Below are 16,536 nucleotides of genomic sequence, written 5' to 3' on the forward strand. Positions count from 1 at the left end.
AATATTGACGTATAAATAAATAAAAAAGAGACACTAAAGATGAATCATGTTTAAAGAATACTTCAAATCTATAATATGATAAAAAGATGTATAATATGAAAAAAATTAGATTATGAATAGAATTTTAATGATTTTTTTTATATTTATAAAATAGGAACATGGGAATGATGATGATGATTGCAAAGATGATAATTGGGCCCGTTAGGGTAGACCCATTGCCATACCTGAAGGTTGTCTTCTCACTCACCCTCCAATGGAGCCCACTCCTCACATGGGTACATAGTGCCCCTTGTCGGACCTATTGCTTTCACAAACACACAAATGGGTCTCTCTCATATTGAAAGGATTGCCAATTGGGCTCTTTTACTTGCCCTAATTAAGTAGTAAGGTATGACACATCATAAATATACCAATAATAAACCTTTTTCATTCATCTTTGAATAAATTGAAGTTTCAATCAATCAAACCCCCCCTTGATTCCAAAACAAACTAAAATCCAAACAATGGCTTAGGCCGAACGTCCAATTCAATCGAAATACACACAAATTTGTGCAGAGACACGGGGTATGATATACCTGGAAATGAATCAACAAGGAGGGAGAAGAAAACAAACAAAAGATATAAAAAAAAAAAAGTTTTTTTTATTATTATTTTTGTTCCTAAACTTGAAAGTATATTCTTTTTAATGCTAAAAGTTAAATATTCTCTTATTAGACTCTGGATTTAATAAATTACTCATTTTAGTCTCTCACATAATAAATTTTGACTCTTATATGGTAATTTTTAATACTTTATCGGTTTTAGAATAAAAATTCTAACTATTAAAAAATAAAATAAATTTATAATAATTAAAAATTAATTATGCGAGAAACTAAAAAAAATAATTTATGAAAATTAAGAGTATAAAAAAAGCAAAGAATCCTCCAAGTTTTTTGTTTTAAAAAGAAATTATATGATGGTGGGGGCAGTGTTATGATATGGAATTGCAATGTGCAGTGTGCATTGGGAAACAGCTCCCGCGCTGTTCCCGCGCGCTGTTCCTCGAAACGACACCGTTGGTGGGTCCCTTACTCAGAAAAATTTATGCATATAGGGTGTGTGAGGTGGGGCCCGCGACTTTGACAACGTGATTGTGACTGAAAAATGCAGGCACTGTCAGAAAAAGACTCTACTCAAACTCATAATGAAACAAAAACAGTTTATTGTATCAATTTCGGAAATATTTCCTTCAGTATTATATATTTTCTCTGTTACTAATTAAAATATCCTTTCAATTAATTTATATTTTGTTTAAAAAATAAGTATCGTATTAAATTTATTAATTATTTATATTATTATTATAATTAAATAATTTTTTATTTATATATTTATTTTTCATGTTAATATTTTAATAGAAAATAATTAAATAAAAATATATAAAAAAATAGTTAATATATCTAGAAATTAGAAATTTTTTTATAGAAAACAAAAATAAATTTTTTAATTTTTTTATAATTATAAATAAAGATAATATTTTCTTGATGTTAATTATAATAATTATAACATTATTTTATTATTAGTTTTTTTTGTTGTTTCCTCTAATGATTGTCCTTTTTCTTTAGTGAAAATGAGTATTTATGGAACTAACAATAATAAAAATACGTTTATTAGTTGAAAAATTATCTTTTAAAAATAATCATATCTTAAATTATTTATTCTCATGAATAATTTTAAAATAATATTAAAATTTATAATAAATGAATTAATCTAATTATTTTTATTGATGTTGATAAATTAAATAATTATTTCTTATGTTTAGAATATGAGATAGTATTATATAATGTGGATATATATATATGACGGTGAATTATAATAGCATGAAGACCGCGAAGTACCATAGACCATAGTTATATCAATTCTAGTTCTGATATTTATTCAATACGATCTACTTATTTGTAATTTTACCAAAAGCATTTCATATAATATTATATTATTCATATATGAAACAATGTTAATTTATGCATATGAACTTGAAAATTGAACCTCTGAATCTATGCTTAAAAAACATGGTTATTTGCTAACTTTTGACTAAAAAATAAGTTTTGAACTTTGAACTAATTTTAAGATTTTAGTTAGCAAATTAGTAATAATTTAAATAAAACCCATATAGCAAATATTTTGCTGTCTCCATTCATGAGGAAATTTAACTCGTACCCATATGTTAAAACTGTATGTGACTATGTATTGTGTGGTACTTGACTACTAGTAGTGCATCATATAGGGTTCGTTGATAGAGTGAAAAAAAAACTAAAGTTTAAAAATATAAATTTTATCTTATATATTTTTTACTTTCTTTCTTTACAAACAAATGGAACACGGAAAATGACGAGAAAAAGTAAACACACATAAGTATCGGTTTGAACACAGCGTAGGTTGTATTCGACACTTCGCTCCTCTTCGTACCTTGTTTCAGTCACAAAGTTTCAAACAATAAACAGTTGTTCAACGTACGGATTTTCATGATTCCCAATTTATAAATTTTAGCTTTCCCTACTGTGTCGGAGATCTTCTCCTAGGTTTATTTTGAGAAAATTAAAAAATGATGTAAAAAAATTATATAATTGTTATGAAAAAAAATCATCAACACATGTGGAAAGAAAGTAAAAGAAAAATAAAAATTTTGTAGGTTGTTTGGAAGAAAAGAAAGTGATGACAAGAAAAAAAAGTTAAAAAGCATTTTGTTTAGAGTTTAGTAATGATACATTATAAATAATTTTAAACTATCATTTAATTATAAATTATGACTTATAATATATAAATTTATTATAAACGGTTATTTATAATTAAATGACAATGTAATTTTTTTTATTAATTGAGTTTATATTAGTTAACACATTATTTAACCAATTAAGAATTTAAAAAAAATATAAAATCAAATAAATATTTTTTCATATAAAAAAAATCAAAGTATGGATAAATTCATTTCATAAAGCCAACTTTATCATTTTTCTGTCCAAAAGTGGAAGGATTAAAAATTCAATGAGTCTCACTTGCTTTTACTTCTCTACTTCCTTTATTACGTGAAACCAAAAAGAGGAAGAAATGCAACTTGTCATGTTTTCGTTCCTCCCACAATTAATCCTTCCCTTTCCCACCATTTCTAACAAAGCAATATGGTTTGCTTGGTTTATGAAAAAAAAAAAAAAAAAGAACGAATGTGAGAAGAAGAGAGGAATGAGATAATTGTTGGGTAAAATATATATTTTTTCCTCATTTTATCTTCATATATGTTTTTAGTTTATCTTTTTTTTTTATACTGATTTTGGTTCCTTGTAAATTATTTCCTTTTATTTTAGTCATTCACGTTAATTTCTACTATCAATCCCTTATTTTTTTTAAAAAAATTAAAAGTAAAGACAAAAAAAGTTAAAAACTGATAATATAAATCTTAAAAGTTAAAGGATTAAAACTAATTTTTTTTTTTAAAAAAAAGTTAGGGATTAAAAAGATAATAATATTTTTTTCTTTTTCATGAGTGTATCACAAAAGCTTCCAGAAAAATATTAACACTACCATCAATCATGAAAATCAGTTAGCATGAAATTATTTCAACTTAATTAAAAGTCTCAAATTTATGCTTAAATATGCACTTTCATTAAAAAGAAAAGTATTTACACTATTTGATATATTTTGACATATTATTTGTAGAGAAAAAATGTTATACATTTGATAATGTAAAACAATTTTATATAATTATTCAATTATAATTCATCATCTATAATAATTTTATTAACTTTTATATAAACTACCTTAAAAATCATGCAAAATGGTAATATTTTTTTATCTGTGCAAAATGTTATATTTGATTGAATGACATTTTCCGTGCATAATCACTAATCTCTTATTATTATATAAAATCTCATTGAATTTTTAAATAATTTATGCCTAGTATATTAGTAGTAAGACGGACACGAGAATTTAGCTAATAAATAAGATATTATTGGATAAAATATAACACAAAGCAAAAAAGTAAAGAAAAAATTAAGAAAAAGGGGAAATAAGAGTTTATAGAGAAAATAAGAATAGTTGTGTGTATTTTTTTAAAATGGAGTAACTTATTTATAAATACAAAATATAACTGGAAAGTTATAAAAAATAAATAAAAATAAGAAAAAATCATAAAAAATTAAAGATATAGAAAATAGATTATTCATAACAGATATTACTAAAAACATGGTATTGAAATTATTTTATTAATAATGTTCATTGACTCGTGTTTTGATTATGCCACCTTATACTTGGTAGACTTACGTTTTCGTTATGCCAACTTTTTTTTTTGGTGAAAAAAATGATATTTACTCTTAAGGAAATTTAAGTTGAATGATAGAATCTGTGTTTCTACAAGACAAAGAGAATTGTTTAGAATTCTTCGCAAGCCTATCTAATGAATCAAAAGTCAAAGATATACTTTATGAATTGTCATCATCCACTAAGACAAAATGATGCTTCCAATGTTAGTTCAAAAAAAGGAATGAGATTAACGGGAAGCTCCAAAAATGATCTAATAATGATTCCTTCAGATGGAAAACATTATAAAAAACATAGGAGCTGAAGATTAAAGAGAGAAAAAATTATACATAATAAGAGTGTTTTTCAGAACTTAATTCTTGTACTATTCTTTCAAGTTTTTAAACTTGATTTTCTCTTACACTCTCATTTTGCTCTGGTTTACTAATATAACCTTTATGAATTGTTATTCAACTTAGTTCTTTATTAATCATACACTCTAAGAGTAATTTAAGTTATTGTTTATCCTATTTCTATGATTTTAGACGACTTATATGATTTTGATTACTTAAAATTTCTCTTTCCTTTCTTAATAACTTGAACAAATCTCTTTCTTTAAGTCGTGTGTTATCATGGGAAGAATTCGGGTGTATTAGGTTATGCGAGTAGTGGGCCCCGTATGATACAAGTTGTCTTAATCATTAAAGAACTATGTTGCTTATTTGATAATGAATAGATTATATAGAGACTAGATGTAACCTTTAATATTTGTGAGCAAACTACAACAATTTTTTGTGATAACTTTGTCTCTTCATCTCATTTATTAATTTCTTGTTGTTCATTGTTGAACCTCATTAGTGCTTTGAAAATATTGAAATAATTAGGTTCAATTTCAGCAAGCACACTAATCCAAGTAGTAAAACCGAGTATGTAGGTATTGTCTTTTCAGGTTTTAAGGTAAATGCATTCAATTCACACGCATAATTGCTAAAAAGGGAAAATATGTTGTCACTAACATAACTTCTCAAAATTAAAAACACAATAAAATAAATTACTGCAATGTTTATAATTTTTCAAAAGGAGTTTTAATTTATGATAAGAATAGTTATGGATTTGAATTTCGTTCTCTTCATCCTTTGTATATAACCAAGATTCAACATAATCCAAATGTCCATTGGAAGTTCAGATTTCATTAAAATAGACTCCACCCAATTTCTTGGCATAGAATCCTTTTGATCATATCTCCATGTTCTACTTTTGCAACTCCATGAGATTCTATCAAACATAAAGATTGAAATTTTTACAAATACATGTATTAAGAAATATTATTCTTTTTATCCTAAGTCAAAGATTATCATATCTTTTAATCAATTAGGTTAAAGACTAATTTCATTCGTATTATATGATTGTCATTGGTTCAAAGAATTTTTACATAAGATAAAAATCAATCACAAAATTACAAAATATCATTTTGGGTATTCCGATATAGACTTAAGATACATTTTTTTTTACTAAAATTAAAACATTCACATATTTTTTTTATCATCTTGCATATACTTGCATAACTTCAACAAGTAAAGACTTGTTATCGCTACATTCAAGTATAAATATATTTTTAGTTCTTAATAAATTTCTAAATTTTTCTTTTGATCTTTAATCATTTTTCTTGTTCTAAATTTTTTGTTCCTAATAATTTTTTTATTTGTATTTGATTTCTTATGTTAGTTAATTCTGAAAAGGCGACTTGTTGGTTAAAATTTTAAAAGTTGATCTTTGGTGGTTTTAAAAACCTCCATTATTCACTTACAATTTAAAATTAAAATTCCTAGCGATTTAATTATTTAAAAACTATCATGATCAATTAAAAGAAAAAAGTAAATAAAAATCAACAAGATCTCCTTAAACAAAAACAAACCCTTCTTTTTTCCAGAATCCCCCAATTCCTTGAACCCCTAGGAGTCCTCTCCAAAACCTAACTCCCTACCAACCTCAACCCTTTCAACTTTTTTTCTTCAACACCAACACCTCCCCTACCTTCTTTCTCCAAAGCACCCCCACCCCAACATGATAATCCTCTAGTCTATGCCCTTGCTCTTCCTTCCGCCCCTCCAAATTTTCTTTGTCATCGTGCTTTCTCCAGCTTAATTTGTGCTACTTTCTGGGCTTATGTTTTCAGATTTGGCAACTCTCACTTAGCATCAAGATAACGCTTAACGTGTGTCTCTATTTCACTCGTGATGCTTAGCTCAATAACATTTCACTTATAGCACTTTATGAGACTTATCCTTTACGCTCAGCACCAAAATGACGATTAACATGAATATAGTTATGTTGTCATGCTTAGCATGACTTCTTTTGACCCTTAGTGTCAATATATGTTATTATGTGAAATTCGTCCTAGAATATTATAATTTAATAGCAAAATCATCTTATAAAATTAATGACAAAATATATTTGTTATATTTTTTATACATTTAATAATTAAATTAAAAATTTTGTAACTAAATTATGACTGATTTATAATTAAAGGATCAAAATGATTATTTTTTATATATATACAAATAGCTGAAATTAAGTATTATACTATCTCTTAAACATGCTCTAAGTGTCAAATTCTCCAGCTTCTACGCAGATATCACCACCCACCCAAGTCCTTTTGCATCTAACAAAATCTCCAGTTTTGCAACTACTTGGTGAAGCACCCAGAGCCGGCCTTACACAAATTGAAGATGAAGTCCTCAACATTGAACCTGCTGAACAACCTATACTTTGGATCCACAACACAAAGCAACAAGTCAATATTCTTAAATTTAACATATAAATTTATTTGATTATTTAGTATTTATATATGTATGCTTTTTATATTAAATAACAATTTTATGGAGCTATCCCTCCACACATATTTCAAAACACGAGTTTTCAAATAACTAGACGGAAATTCTTTTTTTTTTAAAGTAATACTATATCTTTTTATAATATTTTATTAATTGTTTTAATATTCTATGAAAGTATTAAATAGAAATAGACATATTTAATTTCTTGAAATAAAATATATTTAATATCTTCTTTATTTGATGAATAAAAACATTGATAGAATTGAAAGGTGCTAGCTAGAATTAATGTTCTTCTTCTAACTTCTAATGATTGAATGCACATGGTGATCAAGAGCAGGGGTCAACGCCATCTATGACTTCAAACTTAATTATCTATCTTCTAGATGACAAGTGGCAAACATGCAAGGAGATGAACTACTAATCAACATCGAATCGAATCGAGCATTTTTTTTTTTTAAATCATCAATTCAATCATGCAATCACTTATAAATGTTTATGCATCAATCAGATCGGATATTGATGAAAACCGAACATTTGTGAGTTCAGATTCTAGCTTTTGGCAGCGTGTGCTACTATCAACATAGTCGCTTCCATTATTATGATGGTCATCACTAAAGGAAAGGTGATTCTTTCCAATTTATCTTTATATATATATATATATATTCGTACAGTTTACATTGACAATGAACATAATATCGCATTATTTAATAATGGCTTTGAGTGTGCATAATTAATGTACAAGTGAACGAGCTTTGAAGTGGCCGTATATACAAAAGCAGCGCACTAGTATTTGAAGGCATTATTATATTACTTTACAAAAATTCTCAATAGAAAAAAAATATATTTACATATACGTTGAAAAAGTTATAAAGGAAGTATCATCTTTGAGCCTCATGGTTTATGTCCTGCGACCTGGCTATCAATGACATGCAATATAAAAACAACTAATTGTGCTGCTGCATGAGATCAATTACACATGCATTAATCATTAAATAAAAATTGTTATCTGATCTTTGCCTTTTCATAGTTAATTAGTCTTTAGTGTGTTTTGACTCAATTCTATAAATTGCTACACACATTTGGTGATTGTACGTCCGATATATACTTTCTAAACTAATTGCGGTTAAACACTAGCTAGTTGTCACTCTGACATGATCGATATCATCTCAATTTATTATTAAAAGGGCTTTGAATAAGGATTTATATATAAGGAGATTGATGATAACATTATAACACAATCAACAGATAGTCATCTGGAAGGTAGAATATAAAAAGAATGATGGAGCTCCTGTTTAGGTCATGGTTTGTACATATTTATTTAAGAATCATAATCACATGCAGCAATTTTAAATTATCTGCAATAGATAGCGTATAATTTCTGAATTTTCAGAAGTCATAGATTTTGCATCCAAAAGACGATCGCTTCTTCATCTAACAACTGTATATCTATTTTCAATAACTTACTTTTTGTTTCTCCTTTGTGATAACTCAGGGTATCTTCCAATAATTGTATGATTAAATTTAAGTTTACAATTTGTATCGATAAATATATTGTAATTTTAATCATTTACTTTGACTTTTTTGAAAGTTTTTAAATCTTAAATCAAACTTTATGTTAAGAAAAAAATAGTTAATTTTCGTTTTTGGCAAGTTGTGACTGCTCGTACCGTAGGTGTAGTTTTTTTTTCTTCCTGTTATTTTAATTTGATGAAAGAAAATACAAATAGAACTTTCAAGTAGATCATATTACTTTTTATTTCAAATAGGAGGATAAAATTAATTCTCAATTTAATAATATATAACAAAGATTTTATTAGTTTAATAAGCAAATACGGAAATACCTTTAGCTACTGTTATTTTTCTGGAATATACTGTTTTGATATTTATGCGAATTTTTTCTCTCTTTCCCTCAAATCTATTTGCTTATCTCTTTAAAATGACATCTTGTGTCTTTTCCAATTTTTAGTCAATAGATAGTGCCGGTTACTGTACTCACATTAAATTAATGGGAAAATAAGACTTTTTATTGACTAATAAGTTGCTTAGGACGCTTAATTCACCTTTTATTTCCATTGTTTGACAGCAAAGCAGAATAATAATTTACCTAATAAAGCAAACAAATTCTTTTTCTTTTAAATTTTCCCTTTTCTTTAGGGCAATAATTACAATTAATTATTTAGCAGCTGGAGTTTATTAATATTATATTATTATATGCTAATTTTATTGCAACCTAATTAGCAAGGAAAGTGGATGGTATTGTTCCACATCAGTTGCAAGCAGCTGATCAATTTGTAAATGAAAAGTTAAACATTATCCCCTCGGATTCTTACTATAAAGGTTGATTGGTTGGCTTAACAAGTGGTTAAAGATGAAATTCAGTCACTCTTTTGCCACTTACATTTCATCTGTAAATTCTTCCGTTTTGTCTTTCTTACGCAACAAAGTTGTTTGGCATTTTGACCAATTAAATATGGAAAAGCTTGCTTCGCTAAAACACATTTGATTTAATGGCAGACATGGGTCCTCCATGGATAGTTTATTGTTTAGCATATAATTTCAACGAAACTATTAAGATTTACTATAATTGATAGTGGCAGTCAGAAGAGAGGTGCTTAATCCCCTACCAAACAAAAGTACATCATGTAATTAGAAGGATAAGAAAAACAAATGTCAAGGGCACATATTCTTTTTTAATGACATATTTTTGGGAAATATCTAATTAGAGTTTTCGGTTCTCACGTAAGATTATGAGATATTCTCACAAACTTTTATTATTTGAATTTTTAATAACAAATATGAGCTAACATCGGTTATCCTCCCCGTTATTTTTATAAAGTATTTTAAATGTGTCTATAAAAAAAGTAATTAAGGACAAGAAAAACGTGTATAAGTCCAAAAACAAGTATTTTTATAAAGAATTTTAAATGTATCTAATTAGAGTTTTATTAGAAAATGTTTTTTTCTAATAAAACACAAAATAAAGTATGCCATGAGATAGAAGGAGGCGATTTTAGTGACGCATCATGTATGTGTCATGTGTGTGAACTTCTCACGCCCAAAAATGATCCTTTGTGAGGTTGCTATGACAGTGTGTTGAGTAGGTTGTGCATATAGACTGCACGATAATCTTCAAAAAATTAAAGATCACTAGAAAAGCTTAAGCAAGTCTCTGAAAAGAGACCAACTTATTAGTGCAGTCAGTGGGTCACACCGGAGATTAGAATACTCATCAGAGACGCACATATGGGGCGTAGTGGTATAATATTAAATACAATATTCTAAATTTAATGTTCAAATTATAAATTTTTTAATCAAGTTACCTATTAAGTGTAAACGAATCTCTAATTAATACGTGTGTCAATTTTATTTTCTTTTTCCTTTTTTTTCTGAATGTTAATCTTTTTTTCCTTCCGCTGTTGGTTTGTAATATCTGGTATAAAAATATTTTACTACAATTATCACACTTTTTCAAGTCATTAACTTGTTCTATCAATATTTGATTAATCTCCTTTATTTGTTACTTTGTTAATTTTAATATTTTATAACCTTTAAATTCTAAATTTTTATTCTTTTATTGTTATACTTTGAAACTTGTTAAACAAATAATAATTAAAATTATTTTAACTTTAAATTATTATTGATTTTTAAACCTTAAATTTAATTCAATTTGGTTCATTTGAAATAATGATTAATTGTTTTTTTAATTTTGAGACATAACCCTTGTTTTAGTAATTGGAGACATGAAACTTGTCTCAAATTTACTTAAAAACTATGAAGTCAAACTAATGTTCAAAGTAACATGGAGAAGATATTCTTAGTCTAATTTAGTTATAACCAACTTTAATCATATGGATCACATTGCCTCGTCGGAATTCAATTGTGTAAAATTAAGTAGAATATATATAAAGAGAGAAAAAATCAACTTATATATATTTTAAGAATAATCGACCTTATAATTCATTTTTTTTAATCTAACCCATAAACTTCATGACTTATTATAACTATTAGATTTAAAAAAATCAATGATAAGAATGGAGAGTAAAGAATTACTCTTCACACACATATATATAGACCACCACAGACATTACAAAATCTATAAGTTTTCAATATTATATGAATTTCTTTTCATTTCCCAAACCTAGCTTTAAAAATATGTTGTATGTCATTAAGTGGTGGAATTGTAGTAATACCTAATTAGAGATAACATTTTTGCCAAATTTTGTAAGAGAAATTACAAAAGGAAAAAAGGATCAATTTTTTTAAAAAAAATGATTTTATTCACTGTACTTTGGAAAGTACATATTCAAAATAGGTATTTCATCAATATATTTCACAATATGGATGAAGGATATAAAAAAATATTGTGAAAAAACAGGATATAGTATATTGTGAAAAGACAAGATATAGTATTATTGTGAAATATATTGATGAGATGCTTATTTATTCTTAATGCATTTATTAGTCTAATATCAATGTAAGTAAAACCCATTGAATCATTGGTGAAAAACTATGTTAGATTGTATTTGTTTCAAGTTATCACAATTTATTCCTGAGTATGTAAACATAAAAATATCACATTCTCATTTTCTTTTATAAGTTTTAAAAATATATTCTTAGGTTGATTTTCAAGAATATAAAATATTCATATGTGTCTCGCTTATTATTCTCATGATAAAGAATGAATATCTAGATTCACATGAAAATTGAAGTTACTTTCTAAAATAACTATCCATTTCCACTATTTTCTTTTCCATTTCTTCTTTTATTTTGATTCTTTTAATTAAATAATTTTCCGGAATGATCAAATAGTACTAACCTAATACGTTCATGGAATGAATATTCTCATGCATGGTATTCCAATAAATATAATTTCCGAAAATGTAATAGCAAATCTTGAAACAAACATCTCCCTATAAATTAGGTGTAGTATTATTAAATGAACTATTACTCAAACTAATTAATTCAAATAATATTTTTAGAATAAAATTTAAATTATAGTATTATTAATTAAATTATTTTTATTGATATTAATGAATAAATTATTTATTTTTAATATAAAGACTTGAAGAAGTATATTATAATTAAATGATTTTAAATTAGCTAAATATAACTACTTGACTTTAAAATGTTAATTTTCTCTTTTTTTTTTCTTCAAAAGCTTACAAAGGGAAAAAAAAATCAACGTCAAAACATTACATCGTGAGTGACATGACAAGAAAAGCTCAGACACACTGAGACAGATGGCGATGTGATTGGCCAAAAGCGAAGCTCTTTAATACCTCAGCTTTTGTAGCAATGAATTAATTACTTATCGGTTATTTGGCTTATGAAAAAATAAAGAAAATGTAGGATTATTTTTTCATTTTCATTTATTTATATAAATCGAACTCAAATATTAAAAATGAATTTTCTTACAACAATTCAGTTTAATTACTTGAGTTAGATCTTCTTCGAGGATCATTTTCTCTTTTGATTAGTTGAGAAAATAGGTAAAAAGGAAAAAAAGACAACTAACAATGAGAGCTTTACCTTCAAATACTTTTGATAGCGGGGATTAGGGATTTAGGAGGGAGAGAGTATAATTGGAGGAGTGAAAATAATATTGGTTATTTGGTTTAACCAAAATAAAGTGGCGGTGTGCTAGTACTTTTCCATTATATTTATCAACTGTGATTTATCTTTCTATCTTGCTCCTCTTTTTTTTAATTTTTTTTTCTTCAACTAAATATTTAAATTTCTTTCTATTTCTCACTGAGTTCTTTTTAATCTCTCTCCTCTATCAAATCGACATAAATTGCTTTACCGTAAAAAAAAAAGTTAAATATTTTATTTTAAAATTTGATTTTAGTTGTTTAACTTTTTTTCTATTTTAGTCTTTTTAATATGAAATTTTAGTTTTAACTTTTTTTTCTATTTTAATCTTTTTAATATGAAAATATTTTACTTTTTGGTCTTTATTATGATTATTAGTTGTAACTATTCTGTCATCTTATCTTGAAGTCTAATGAATTAAGTATTTGTATAAATATTTTGACATTCTAGTAAAATATCATTTACTCTGATAAATTAAAATAATGAATAAGAATGAAACATTATGCCTTATCTGAAAAGTCTAATCCTTTATATACACATTCTATTTGGTTATATGTTTCATGTGTCTTACCTTAATCTTTATTGAAGATTATCCAATGATATTATTTTTTATCAATTAGGTTAAAAGATAAATTAAATCTTATGTCTTTTAGCAAGTCTGTAAGATTTTTCCAATAACATAACACTTCTTCGATCATATGTATATTTAAAGATTCTAAGTCATATGGACACATTAGTAATATTTAATGATGGGTATAAATTATTAGAAATTATACTTTAAAGACTTAAAGTAAAGTATTTTCAACAAAGACACAAATAGGACATTTTTTAAAAGGAATAAATCAAATTTAAGTTTTTTAAAGTTCAACACATATATGCCACCCAAATAAAAATATAAAAAAGGATAAAACCACCATTTGGCACTTTTTAAGATGTTTTACTTAACATAAAAAGTTACATTCTCAATAAGGGAGATAAGACCGGAAAATTTGTACTTAGAAAGGAAGTTTTTTTTCCTCTTCTTTTTAACATGTCTATTTTCTTTGAGATAATCATATTTAGAAGGATATATATCAATTTTCATATCTGGAGGTTGTGATCAATTGATCCTTCAAAGATTACAAATTTAAATTTAATTCATTGAATGTGCAAAAAGTATGACATATTAGTTCTTCAAATAGTGAAATAATATATTTAATTTTATTATAAAAAAATAGGAAAAAAATAGAAGCCTTAAAAATGATTGAAAATGATGGTTGTATATTTTTGGGGAGATATATAGAGGAAAAAGAGAAAGAGAAAATAGGAACTCTAATACCAAATGTGATGAAAAAGGAAGATAAGAAAAAAAGGACATGAAGGAGTTTTTTTTTGGGCTAAATGGACTAATTATGAATAATAAGAATGCATAAAATCATTACAGAAAAGTTATTTATATATATATTTATAATTTTTTTAAGGATTTATTAAAATAATATTATTCACTTAATATAATAAAATATTATTTTTTATGCAATATATATTTACATTTTTTAATATTTATATACAAGGACATCTTATTACTATTTTGTTCTTTCTCCTAAAATGTCATGATCGGTTCTCGATCAGACCCTAATCTAGTATGAATTTACACATTTTCCAAATATGAAATTGAATAAATGGTATATCATTCTAAATCTTTCGGTTATAATCATTGATCATATTTTCTAAATGTAACATGTTTTCTAAATAATAATAAACTATCAATATTCTTTTTACAGGATGATGGGGAGTGAAAAATAACCCAGCCATTCTCACCACGGACCCGACTCTCTTTAGTTGAAAAGCAGTAGTAGGATTCTGCAGCAATTGACATTAATGACCTATTTTTAGACTAGGATTTTTAAACATTGTTTACTAAATTTGATGGGTTAGCTTATTTAAAAATAATAATTTTTTCTAATAAATTTTTAATATATAATAAAATTAAAATACTATGTCTTTAATAATAGTATTTCCATGCACTAAATTTGATATTAATATCTTAACAATTAAATAATATGTCTTTAACTTGAGTTGTTTTTTTTTAGTTATAAAACGCAATTTGTTATTGTAATTTTAATCATTGACCTATTTAATGTCTTAGTATGAAAAAGATATTTAAATATATTAACTAGTCAAGTTAGACTCAAGGTTAGGCCAGACTGGATTTGACTTAACCTTTTTTCCTTCCTAACGGTCAACAACATGCACACAAAGCATGGCCTTAATATTTTTTATTACAACTTTTTTTTATGTATAACACAACTATTTTTATAATAATTATTTTAAAAATTACATTTAAAAAAATTCTCAATTTATTTACAATATAAAATTTTTATATTGATAATATATGAAAATTAAACTTATTTTTTTAGCATTGAATAAACTTCATTTTTTGAAATTAAACAATTAGGCTCTAAAACTTCGTTGTGAAGAAATCTCAAAATATAATTAATGCAACTAATTTTAGATGTATCTATTGTTCAAAATAAGAAAAGTCCGAAAAAAAGAAAATGAAAAGAATAAAAATGAAGTTATTTAAGTAAGAATTAAAAATCCATAAATTTCACAGTTACATTTTCTCTTTACAGGTTAAAAGAATGCGAGTCGGGTTTCGCTAATGTCCAATAAACTATGGTAATTGATAACTATCCATCATGATTGATGAGGTACCGTAACAAATGAAAATAATTATATAACATTCTTTTTTCTTTATTTTTTACTTTATATTTTATTTTGTAAAACTGATAGTACATGTTTGACCAAATTTGTTATTTGCAAACCACATTTTTTTCTTTTTTATTGAAGTAAAAAAAAGTAAATAATTTTTTATTTTTTTAATCAAAGTTGTAAATATTTTAATTTTTTAAAATAGTTATTAGAAGTCATAAACTGATTTATGACTTTAAAGTTGTAATTTTTTTAACTTAATTATTAAAAAATTTAAATTAGTTTTAATTTATAGTTTTATTTAATATTTTCTATATTTTTATATATTATTTTATTTAATATTTTTTCTATATTTTTGTATATTATTTTATTTAATATTTTTTCTATATTTTTTTATATTTTTTATTTAATATATTTTTATATTATTTTATTTAATATTTTTTATATATTTTTTACTAATATTAAGGATTATTATTTGTTTTGTAAATTAGAAAATAATGTAAAGAAAATACTTAAATTTAAATGAAAATATTAAAATGTATTACACATATTTATTTAAGAAAAATATTAATAGTAAAATGATGTTTCACAACAAATTTTTTAAATATGCGTCGAGTCTAACCACTGATTATGTACGTAATGTACCAAATTTCAAATAGACCTAAAAAATATTCAGTGTGTATAACTGAAGGATATAATCGTAGTAACTATTTATACAAGTTAACAACTAATATTGTTTATACTTTTTAATTTTATGCATGTGTTTAATTTATATTATTTATTTTATATTAATGTATTAGGTTATTTTTATTTTAAAACCTACTTTTATGAAATAAAATTAATTAATAATATTATACGAAAATATTAATTTACTTAATAATAACTGTAATAGTTAATTTAAAATAATTTAATATTATTTAATAAATTTTAAGTTAATATTAGTAATAAAATATTGATTTAAAACATTGAACTAGAAATTAAAAATTAAAATTAAATTTATTAATAATTACGGCTTTCAAGTAGTAAATCAGTTTATGACTTTTAATAATTATTTTATATATATATATATATATATATATATATATATATATATATATATATATATATGACTTCAAACTTTTAATTAAAAAAATAGAAATTATTTACTTTTTTA

Source organism: Glycine soja, chromosome 17 (genome assembly GCF_004193775.1).
Source record: "Glycine soja cultivar W05 chromosome 17, ASM419377v2, whole genome shotgun sequence".
Classification (NCBI taxonomy): Eukaryota; Viridiplantae; Streptophyta; class Magnoliopsida; order Fabales; family Fabaceae; genus Glycine; species Glycine soja.